Source organism: Arachis duranensis, chromosome 9 (genome assembly GCF_000817695.3).
Source record: "Arachis duranensis cultivar V14167 chromosome 9, aradu.V14167.gnm2.J7QH, whole genome shotgun sequence".
Taxonomy (NCBI): domain Eukaryota; kingdom Viridiplantae; phylum Streptophyta; class Magnoliopsida; order Fabales; family Fabaceae; genus Arachis; species Arachis duranensis.
Window position 1 is genome coordinate 77588648 of NC_029780.3, and position 11860 is coordinate 77600507.

Genomic DNA, 11860 nt, shown 5'->3' on the forward strand with positions numbered 1-11860 from the left:
GTGCCAGTTTGGGCGTTTAACTCCCATTTGGGTGCCAGTTCCAGCGTTTAACGCTGGGATTCCTGAGGGTGACTTTGAACGCCGGTTTGGGCCATCAAATCTTGGGCAAAGTATGGACTATCATATATTGCTGGAAAGCCCAGGATGTCTACTTTCCAACGCCGTTGAGAGCGCGCCAATTGGGCTTCTGTAGCTCCAGAAAATCCACTTCGAGTGCAGGGAGGTCAGAATCCAACAGCATCTGCAGTCCTTTTTGGTCTCTGAATCAGATTTTTGCTCAGGTCCCTCAATTTCAGCCGGAAAATACCTGAAATCACAGAAAAACACACAAACTCATAGTAAAGTCCAGAAAAGTGAATTTTAACTAAAAACTAATAAAAACATACTAAAAACTAACTATATCATACTAAAAACATACTAAAAACAATGCCAAAAAGCATACAAATTATCCGCTCATCAACAATAATTCACTATGAGAGGAATGAGCTAATCCCAACAAGAACTGTCACAAAATGACACATGTGTATTGACTACAGGAGACTCAATAATGCCACAAGAAAGGATCACTTCCCTCTGTCTTTCATAGATCAAATGCTTGAGAGGTTAGTTGGCCATGCATTTTATTGCTTTCTGGTTGGGTACTCCGGCTATAATCAAATTGTAGTGGACCCTCAGGACCAGGAAAAGACGGCATTTACATGCCCTTATGGAGTATTTGCCTACAGGAGGATGCCGTTTGGACTCTGTAATGCCCCTGCTACTTTTCAAAGGTGTATGCTTTTTATTTTTTCAGATATGGTTGAAAAGTTCATTGAGCTATTCATAGACGACTTTTCTATTTTTGGTGATTCCTTTGACTCATGCCTTAAGCATCTAGCCCTAGATCTGAAAGGATGCCAAGAAACGAATCTAGTTTAAACTGGGAAAAATGCCATTTTATGGTAACTAAGGGGATTGTTCTTGGTCATCAGATTTCAAACAAAGGCATAGAAGTTGATCAAGCTGAGGTGGAGGTAATTCAAAAATTACCGCCACCTACTAATGTTAAGGCAATCAGAAGCTTCTTAGGACATGTAGGATTCTACAGGAGATTTATAAAGGACTTTTCTAAAATTACGAAACCTCTGTGCAATCCTCTAGCTACTGACACACCTTTTGTTTTTTATAAAGAATGCATGCATGCTTTTGAAACTTTAAAAGCAAAGCTTGTCTCTGCACCCATCATTACCGCACCCAATTAGGATTTGCCATTTGAATTAATGTGTGACGCCAGTGATTATGCCATAGGAACGGTTTTGGGACAGAGACAAGACAAGCTTATGCATGTCATTTATTATGCCAGCCATATTCTGAATGATGCTCAAAAGAACTACACCACAACAGAGAAGTAACTACTAGCGGTTATCTATGCAATTGATAAGTTTAGATCCTATTTAATTGGTTCCAAGGTTATTGTTTATACTGACCACGTTGCTCTTAAGTACCTTTTGACCAAGCAGGATTCTAAACCAAGATTAATCAGGTGGATGCTGCTCCTTCAAGAATTCGACATTGAAATAAGGAATAGAAAGGGATCAGAAAATCAAGTGGCTGATCATCTGTGAGGGATTGAGCCTGAGGAGGGAACGCCACCCCCTACTACTACTGTGACTGAGATCTTCCCAGATGAGTACCTCTTTGTGATCTAAAAGGTTCCATGGTTTGCAGACATTGCAAACTATAAGGCCATGAGATTCATCTCCAAAGAGTACACAAAACAACAAGTCAGAAAACTTTTACATGATGCCAAGTACTACTTGTGGGATGAACCCTATCTCATTAAGAGATGCTCAGATGGGATGATCAGGCGTTGTGTCTCAGAGGAGAAAGCCTAGTAGATTCTTTGGCATTGTTATGGTTTTGAGTTTGGAGGAAATTTTGGAAGGGAGAGAACGGCCACCAAGGTCCTTTAGAGCGGGTTCTACTGGCCAACCCTCTTCCGGAATTCTTGGGAATTTGTAAGAAACTGTGATAAGTGTCAAAGATCCATAAACCTTCCTCAAAATCATGAAATACCACAGCAAGGGATCCTAAAAATTGAGTTGTTTGCGTATAGGGATAGATTTTATGGGACCTTTTCCACCCTCATACTCGAATACTTACATCCTGGTGGAAGTAGACTACATGTCCAAATGGGTAGAAGCTATAGCATCACCCACTAATGACACCCGAGTTGTGCGATATTTTTACAGAAGTATATTTTCAGCAATTTTGGTGCCCCTAGGACACTAATCAGTGATGGAGGCAGCCGCTTCTGCAATAAATAGCTGGACTCACTTCTGCAAAGGTATGGAGTCCGTAATAGGGTGGCAACCCCCTATCACCCACAGATAAGTGGACAAGATGAGGTCTCGAATAGAAAACTCAAGATGATGTTGGAGAAGACAGTGAACACTTCAAGGAAGGACTGGGCAAGAAGACTTGATGATTCACTTTGGGCGTACAGGATAACCTTCAAGATCTCATTGGGATGTCACCTTATCAGTTAGTCCATGGTAAGGCCTGTCATTTGCCAGTAGAGTTGGAGCACAAAGCATTCTGGGCAACAAGGTTCTGAACTTTGATGCCAAGTCTGCAGGAAAGAAAAGGTCGCTCCAACTAAATGAACTGGACAAATTCTGGCATGCTACCTTTGAGAATGCCAAGGTCTATAAGAAAAGGGAAAAGAAATGGAATCATAGGAAGATCGCCTTCAGAGTTTTCGTGCCCGGCTAGAAGGTTTTGCTATTCAATTCTAGGCTCAAGTTATTCCTTGAAAGGCTCAAGTCAAGATGGTCAAGACCCTTTGTGGTCATCGGAGTGTCCCCCTATGTTCATGTAAAACTTAAAGACCGGAATGCGGACAACAGATTCATCGTCAATGGCCACAGAGTAAAACACTACCTAGGGGATGAGATTGTTCGCAAGCAATCCACCCACCTGCTGACATAACAATAGCTGTCCATCAAGCTAATGACGGTAAAGAAGCGCTTGTTGGGAAGCAATCCAACGATACATATCCTATAGTTACTTTTACTTTCTTTTATTCAATTTTAGTTTATTTGAGTTTGATTTCATATGATTTTATTTTATAGTAATTTTCATAATTTTCCTCATTATTTTAACATTTGTGATCATGTATAGCACTCAGAACAGGAATAGGGACACAAAGACAGCAAAACGGCACACCTTCAAGGAGACTCCCTGGTGGCGCCAAACGCCAACCTGGCATTCAGCGCCAAGGGGAAATATAGGGATATGGGCATTGAACATCCAAATTGGACGTTTGCTTGATACAATTTGGTCCCCTAGGGGCATTTTATGTCCATATTGGACGTCTAACGCCACTAAGGGAGTAAAATAAAAACAAAAAAAAAAGACAAAACTAAAAACAAAAAAAATGGTCACTCTCAGCGCTCAACACCACTGGAGAGGTAGCTTCACCAATAAGTTGAATATTCAACTAAATCTCCTAATTTTCACTCATATCTTTTCATATCACATATTTTTGAACCCCTTCCCCTTCACTCCTTTCACCAAAATCCCCCTGCATCCCTATTATTTCTTTAGCATATCCCCATAAATTCTAATAGTATATTTTCACTTCTTCTCTCCATAAGTCAAATATTCATTCCAATTTCTTCCCCACCCCTCCCATGACCGAATTCACCACCACCCCACGACTATATCTCCCAGGGTAGCGCCAATTTCAATTCCAGCGCCACCCCTTCATGAATGCTTTGTTTTATGCTTTTTGCTTTTTTTATATCGTTTTCTATAAAAATTCAACAAATCAAAGAGATCAAAGTAATATATGACTTAAGCACAAAAATACTAAATAACTAAGCATTATGAACTAGTTTTTGACATGAAAAAGTATACAAAAGCATAACATGATGCCCATGCATCACATACCTCCTTCACTCTTCTCGCACCTTCTCCCTCCTATTCTTTCTTCCTTTCACCTTGCATCCTTTCTCTTCCTTTCCTTTTCTCTTTGCTCAAGGACGAACAAAAGTTTTAAGTTTGGTGTTGGGACGCTCCACTTTTCACTCTCCATGGCACCAAAGGTTGGAGAATCATCCTCCAGAAAGAGGAAAGAAAAAGCTCCCTCAACAGTTGCTTACGAACTCCACCGATTTTACACCAAGCTTCATGAGGAACATTACTACAATGTCGTTAGCAAGAAGAACGTAATTCCGAAAGTAAAATTTGAATTGAAGGCCGATGAGTACCTGGAAATTCAAGAGCAAATTCGAATTAGGGGTTGGGAAATTCTGGCCAACCTCGTGACTGAAGTCAGAATTCAGAAAGTTCAAGAATTTTATGCAAATCTATGGATGATAAACCACTATTTATGGTTTATCTTGTGCTCAATTGAGTGGTTTTTATCAACTCTTTACCCACTTATTCATATGATTTGCATGGTTTTACAATTCCTTCCTGATTTCGTGCTATGATTAAAAACATGCTTCTTTGGCTTTTATTTTCTTTTATTTAAATCCTCTCTTATTACCATTAGATGCCTTGATATGTGTGTTAAGTGATTTCAAAGATTACAGGGCAGGAATGACTTAGAGGATGGAAAGGAAGCATGCAAAAGTGGAAGGAACACAAGAAGTTGAACAAATTGCTAAGCTGTCCAGCCTGACCTCTTCGCACTCAAACGGTCATAACTTGAGCTACAGAGGTCCAAATGATGCGGTTTCAGTTGTGTTGGAAAGCTAACGTCCGGGGTTTCGATTTGATATATAATTTGTCATAGTGGCCGTACAGGTAGGCAACGCAAACGCGCGCTTCACACGGACACGTCGCATCTGCGAACCTCAATCCACGCAAACGCGTAGATGACGCCTCCGCGTCACTTTGCCGCGACCTGTACGGACCAGAAAGCACAGATTAAAGGCTGCAAAGTGGAGGAATGAAGAGGAGACTCAGAATTCACTTTCCATAATTTTAGATGTAGTTTTAGCGAGAGAGAGGCTCTCTCCTCTCTCTTAGGATTTAGGATTAGGATTTTTAGAAATTAGGATTTATTTCTTCTTCATCACAGGTTCAATATTCCTTTTACTTTATATTTCTCTTCTACTTTGAGATACTTTAATGCTTTTATTTATGTTTGATTTATGTTACCCAATTGGCTTATGAATATTTTGCATGTTAGATTTGACTGCTTTGAATGTATGTTATTTGAGGTATTCCAGATATTTATGATTTTAATTTAGCTTTTTATATTATTGGCTTTAATTGATTAACTGGAAGCTCTTGAGTTATCAACGATTCATGATTGATTGTTATGTCGGCTAATTAACTGGAATTCCACTAACTCTAGTCTTTCCTTAGGAGTTGGCTAGGACTTGGAAAATCTAACCAATTGGTTCACTTGACTTTCCCTTGCTTACGCAAAGGTTAACTAAGTGGGATTAACTTCCATTCTCATAGGAGTAACTGGGATAGGACTTCCAAATTTTCATATCTTACCAAGAGTTTATTTTATAATTAATTATTTATTTTATTTGTCATTTAATTTACTTGTTCCTCACTTTCAAAACCCCAATTTACAAAACCCATAACCAATAATAAGAACATACCTCCTTACAGTTCCTTGAGAAGATGATCTGAGGTTTAAATAATTCGGTTATCAATTTATTTAGGCATTTGTTACTTGTGACAACCAAAACGTTTGTAAGAAAGGTTGATTGCTTGGTTTAGTAACTATACTTACAACGAGAGTTTACTATAACTTCTGAACCATCAATCTTCAGTTCTTCAAAATGGCGCCGTTGCCGAGCAATTGCAAACGTGTACCTTATTATTGGTTATTGTAAATATTTTTCAAAAAAAATTTTCAAAAATTATATCTTTTTCAAAATACTTTCTTTTTGTTAGTTTCTATTTTTTTTCTCTCACTACTATGAACTCTCACCCCTTTGGCTATGAGTCTGGTTATAACTGTGTTGTAGGAAGAGGAAGCTATAACAGGAATATGCATCAAGGTCAAAGCAATCAAAGATGGACGGAGCCAAGAGGATCTGATTAACCCTTTAGGCAACAACACCCTCCTAGATATCACAGACAAAGACCACTCTACAATGCATACCAAAATGATAGATATCCTCAACATGACTTTGAACCACCACACTCACAAGCCCTTTTCCGCCACTCACCTCCATATGACCCTAACCCATATCCACCATACCAACCACCCTATGAACTGTATGAACCATATGTAGAACCACCCCAATTCCACCCCAATTACTCCCAAGAACCACCACTGCCAATTTTTGGATCGACCCAAGAATCACAGGCTCGCCTCAAGGAATCAGTAGATCAATTTCATGCAACCCTTCATCAACTGGAGCAAGCGATAAATCAATTAGCTTCCCGACGTTCGGACACTCAATGAACCCCCATGGCTTCATGTGGACAATCTAATGAAGAACGTAGCATGAAGGAGACATTACAAACTCCGGTGGACGGTAAGGAGCATGAATTTGCACTGGAACAAGTGGAAAAAGCCGGAATTATTGAAGAGGAAGAGGAAGCAGTGGTTGAAGACTTAGGAGATGCTGAACCTCCATTGGAAAGTCAAGTTATAGAGCCTAGAGGAAGAGGTTGATATTGAAGAAGATTGCAAAGAGGTGGAAGATGTCGAAGAAGAGCACAAGGGAGTGGAGCTTCCACGTTCATTCCAAACACCTCCCCCTAAGTTGCCATCATCCTTCACAACATTCAATTGGATAAAATTCATATCCCTTAGCTTTCTAATTCCACTTGAATATGGGCTACTGGAGACAGATAGTCAACTTAGAGCTCTTTGTGGCATTAAGAGTAGGAGGAAGATGGTCAGTGGTAAGAATTGTCCTGTAAGGTTCATTATGGTTGGAAGCTCAAAGTTTAAATGCAAAGGTTGGTATAGAGCTCAGCTGAATGGGTCTAGGAAGTTGTTTGGCTGCTTCAGTGAGAATTCAGACTGCTTGCCACCCCGATGGAACAATATTGCTCAACAAGAAGACGGGTGCAAAAGCAAGGTTTGGGACCCCGGAATTCAATCTAGAAATCAATACTCTTGGGGCCTTGTCACTTGCTTTAGCTTGCTTGAAGGCTTTCTGCACCTGGTTTAGGACCCCGGAGGCTGTTGGAATTCCAAACATTGGTCGAGATTCCTAGATCAGTACAAGCATAAGCCACCATGACAGGAAGCTCATCAAATGTCCAACTTAAGGACTTTAACTAAAAGTGCTAGGTGGGAGACAACCCACCATGGTATGATCGTTCTCTTTTTAGTTTTAATTTTATTCTGTTTTTCAATTTTTATTGAACCTGAAATTTTTGCATGTCATTCATTGCATTTTTCATTCTGCATACTGCATAAAATAAATAAATAAATAAATAAATATAAAAAACTTAAAAATTAAAAATTAAAAAAATTAAAAAAATAAAAAAATATTTCGCACGCGACGCGACAGTGTCACTGACGCGTCTGTGTTGTAGGTGCATTAGGGAGAAAAGAAAAGTAAACAGAGAGTCACGCGAGAGCGTGGCTGGAGGCGTGCCTTTGGCACAAATCATCCCACGCGACCGCGTCATGTGGGAAAAATGCCTCCCACGCGTCCGCGTCACCCATGCGAACGCGTGCCCTGTAAATTGATGTAAAAAGGGTGTATGGCCGAAAGTTGAGCTGGATCGTGCCTGGACTCGTGCTAGAAGCACAAGCCATACCACGCGAACGCATGGCTGACGCGTCCGCGTTAGATCCCTATAATGGCCACTCACGCGATCGCATCGACCACGCAACCGCGTCACCCTAGAATTTGGCAATAATGAATTTTGAACAGAAAGTTGTGCGAACGCGAGGCTGCCCTCGCGCCAGTAGCACAAAATGCGTCACGCGTCCACGTGACCGACGCGACCGTGTCGATTAATTTAAGCACAAGTCGCGCGACCGCGTCCCCCACACGTCCGCGTCGCTTGCGCCGCACAACTTATTCAGAGCAGCCAAATATCTTCTCTTTTCTTCCCTATATCTAATTCTTTTCTTCCCTTCTTATTTCTTTTCTTCTTTCTTCTTCCTTTTCTTACTTTCTTCTTCTCATCCCTCTTCACTTCTATTTAATTTATTTGCATAGTTTCATTCATTGTATTATTTTTATTGGTGTTGGAAATTTATTTATTTTACTTGTGGATTATTCAAGGAATTGTTTGACAATTATACAATTTCTTTTTTTAAAAAGGTTGCTTGTATGTTCAACTGAATACTTTCAATAACTTATTTACCATGCATGCTATGTGTTTGTGAAAAAGTCCGTATGGCATCATGCACTTTTCTACATTATTCTATTTAATGCCTGCTTTTCACAAATTCCATTTATTATTATATTAATTGATTTTAATTGTCAATACAAACGTGATAGTTTTTTATGGAGTGATGCTTGATCTATGCTACGCATGCCCTTGCCGGCATGCCAATAAACATCTTGCATCTACTTACCCTTTCATGCACTTATTCTATTCCCTTTGATGAACTTTTCACATGTTGTCATGACCATGTGTAACCTTCATTGATCTATAGCGTGCATTGACTATCACTCACTCATTCCTCTTCCTTGCTCTATCTCTTAGAATTTAATTTACTTTCTCCTCCCTTTTTCAGAATGGCCACTAAGAAAGGCAAAGAGAAAGCTACACCCAAACCCACAGCAAGGAAAGGGACAAAAAGAGCACCAGCTAAGGAACCACAACCCCCATCCACCTGCACATCTCAGCATGCACCGAGGACGGTGCAATCTTTAAGTGTAGGGAGGTCGATACCGATCTCCACGGGTTAGTTATTCTCTTCTCAACACCAATATTCTATTTTCTTTGTTTGTTCATTGCTACATTTGCATATTTGATCGCATGTTTGTTTGATTTTATGCATTTAGTTACTACTTGGTTGAAGTAATATTTTCTTTTTCAAGAAATTTTTATAGTATTTCACTAATTTAAATTGAAAAATTTGTGTTAAACTTGTTTGGAAGTCATATTTGGAACATAGTTAAAAGCTAGAACACACAACCTGTGAGATTTTGAGCTTATTTATATGGTTACATTATTTAACCATAAATATTTTATTCTTGTGTGTTTTCTTCTCTATGATTGCAATCTTTACTTTGTTTCAATCTATATGTCCATTATTTAGTATATTTATATGCTTGCATATGATTGAGGCCATCATTTGAAATTTTCCTCACTTGTCCCAAATTAGCCTACCTTTTGCATCACCCTTGTTAGCCCCCTTGAACTTTTTAATCCCCTCTTGTTCTATAAACCACATTACTAGCCTTAAGCAGAAAAACAAAATAAAAATCCCAAGTTGAATCCTTGGTTAGCTTAAGATAGATATTGTGTATAATTTAAGTATGGGAAATTTTATGGGAACATGGGATGATAAAAAAAAGTAGGGAATTAAATTGAATATGTTCTTTGAAAATTTGGGAAGCATACTCATGTGAAATCAAAATAATTAAATTACCATGTGCATTGAAAAAAAAAAACAAAAAAAAACAAAAAATATATTTATTAAGTAATTAAATAAGGGGATACAAAAAAAAGAAGAAAAAAATATATATATTTCCCCAAATACAAAATAAAAAGAATCAATGCACATGGGACAAAACTCAAAAATAAGTTTGATGCATGAGCATGTAATGCAAAAGTGGAAAAATTTGGGTAGCTGGGTAAAGCATTTCAAATTATATAAAGTATGTATGTTAGGTGAGATCTTAGACTAATCAAGGATTCACTTTATTAGCTCACTTAGCCTTATATATACATCCTTACCTTTACCTCGGCCCCATTACAACCTTGAAAAAGACCTCATGATGTTTGTATGTATACATTAAATATTTGTTGATTGGTTAGATGAAGAACAAAGTTTAGAAAGCATGATTAGAGAAGAATAGAGTGATTGACCCTAGACACTTGAGAGTTAGACTGATATACACTACCAGTGAGGGTTCAATGCTTGATTCTATGTTCCCTTCTTTCATTAGCTATCTTTTTACAAGTTTACTTATTTTTTATTGTACGATTTGAATTAGTGGAATTTGGTTCATATTTGTCTTGAAAAACTTATTTACTTTTAACCAAGTAGGTAGAAACATTTTGCATGTAATTGCATTCATAAAGATAGGTTGCATTTCATATATTCTATCATTCCTCTTCACTCCCTTATAGCTTCTCTTGAGCTTAGCATGAGGACATGCTAATGTTTAAGTGTGGGGAGGTTGATAAACCACTATTTTATGGTTTATCTTGTACTCAATTGAGTGGTTTTTATCAACTCTTTACCCACTTATTCATATGATTTGCATGGTTTTACAATTCCTTCTTGATTTCCTGCTATGATTAAAAACATGCTTCTTTGGCTTTTATTTTCTTTTATTTAAATCCTCTCTTATTACCATTAAATACCTTGATATGTGTGTTAAGTGATTTCAGAGATTACAGGGCAGGAATGGCTTAGAGGATGGAAAGGAAGCATGCAAAAGTGGAAGGAACACAAGAAGTTGAAGAAATTGCTAAGCTGTCCAGCCTGACCTCTTCGCACTCAAATAGTCATAAGTTGAGCTACAGAGGTCCAAATGATGCAGTTCCAGTTGTGTTGGAAAGCTAACTTCTGGGGCTTCGATTTGATATATAATTTGTCATAGTGGCCATACAGGTAGGCAACGCGAACGCGCGCTCCACGCGGACACGTCGCATCTGCGAACCTCAATCCACACAAGCGTGTGGATGACGCCTCCGCGTCACTTTGCCGTGACCTGTACGGACCAGATTTCACAATCAGCGATATCTGGGCTATTTCTGACCCAGTTTTCGACCCAGAAAGCATAGATTAAAGGCTGCAAAGTGGAGGAATGAAGAGGAGACTCAGAATTTACTTTCCATAATTTTAGATGTAGTTTTAGCGAGAGAGAGGCTCTCTCCTCTCTCTTAGGATTTATGATTAGGATTTTTAGAAATTAGGATTTATTTCTTCTTCATCACAGGTTCAATATTCCTTGTACTTTATATTTCTCTTCTACTTTGAGATACTTTAATGCTTTTATTTATGTTTGATTTATGTTGCCCAATTAGCTTATGAATATTTTTCATGTTAGATTTGACTGCTTTGAATGTATGTTGTTTGAGGTATTCCAGATATTTATGATTTTAATTTAGCTTTTTATATTATTGGCTTTAATTGATTAACTGGAAGCTCTTGAGTTATCAACTATTCATGATTGATTGTTATGTCGGCTAATTAATTGAAATTCCACTAACTCTAGTCTTTCCTTAGGAGTTGGCTAGGACTCGGAAAATCTAACCAATTGTGATCATCAATGGCGCCATCAACATGGTACGCTCAATTGCAATCTCAACTCTTTATCATAACTTCGCACAACTAACCAGCAAGTGCACTGGGTCATCCAAGTAATAATCCTTACGCGAGTAAGGGTCGATCCCACGGAGATTGTTGGTATGAAGCAAGCTATGGTCATCTTGTAAATCTCAGTCAGGCAGATTCAAATGGTTATAGGTGATTTATGAATAAAGCATAAAATAAAGATAGAGATACTTATGCAATTCATTGGTGGGAATTTCAGATAAGCGTATGGAGATGCTTTGTCCCTTCCGTCTCTCTGCATTCCTACTGTCTTCATCCAATCCTTCTTACTCCTTTCCATGGCAAGCTGTATGTTAGGCATCACCGTTGTCAATGGCTACAGTCTCGTCCTCTTAGTGAAAATGTTCAACGCGCTCTGTCACAGCACGGCTAATCATCTATCGGTTCTCAATCAGGTTGGAATAGAATCCA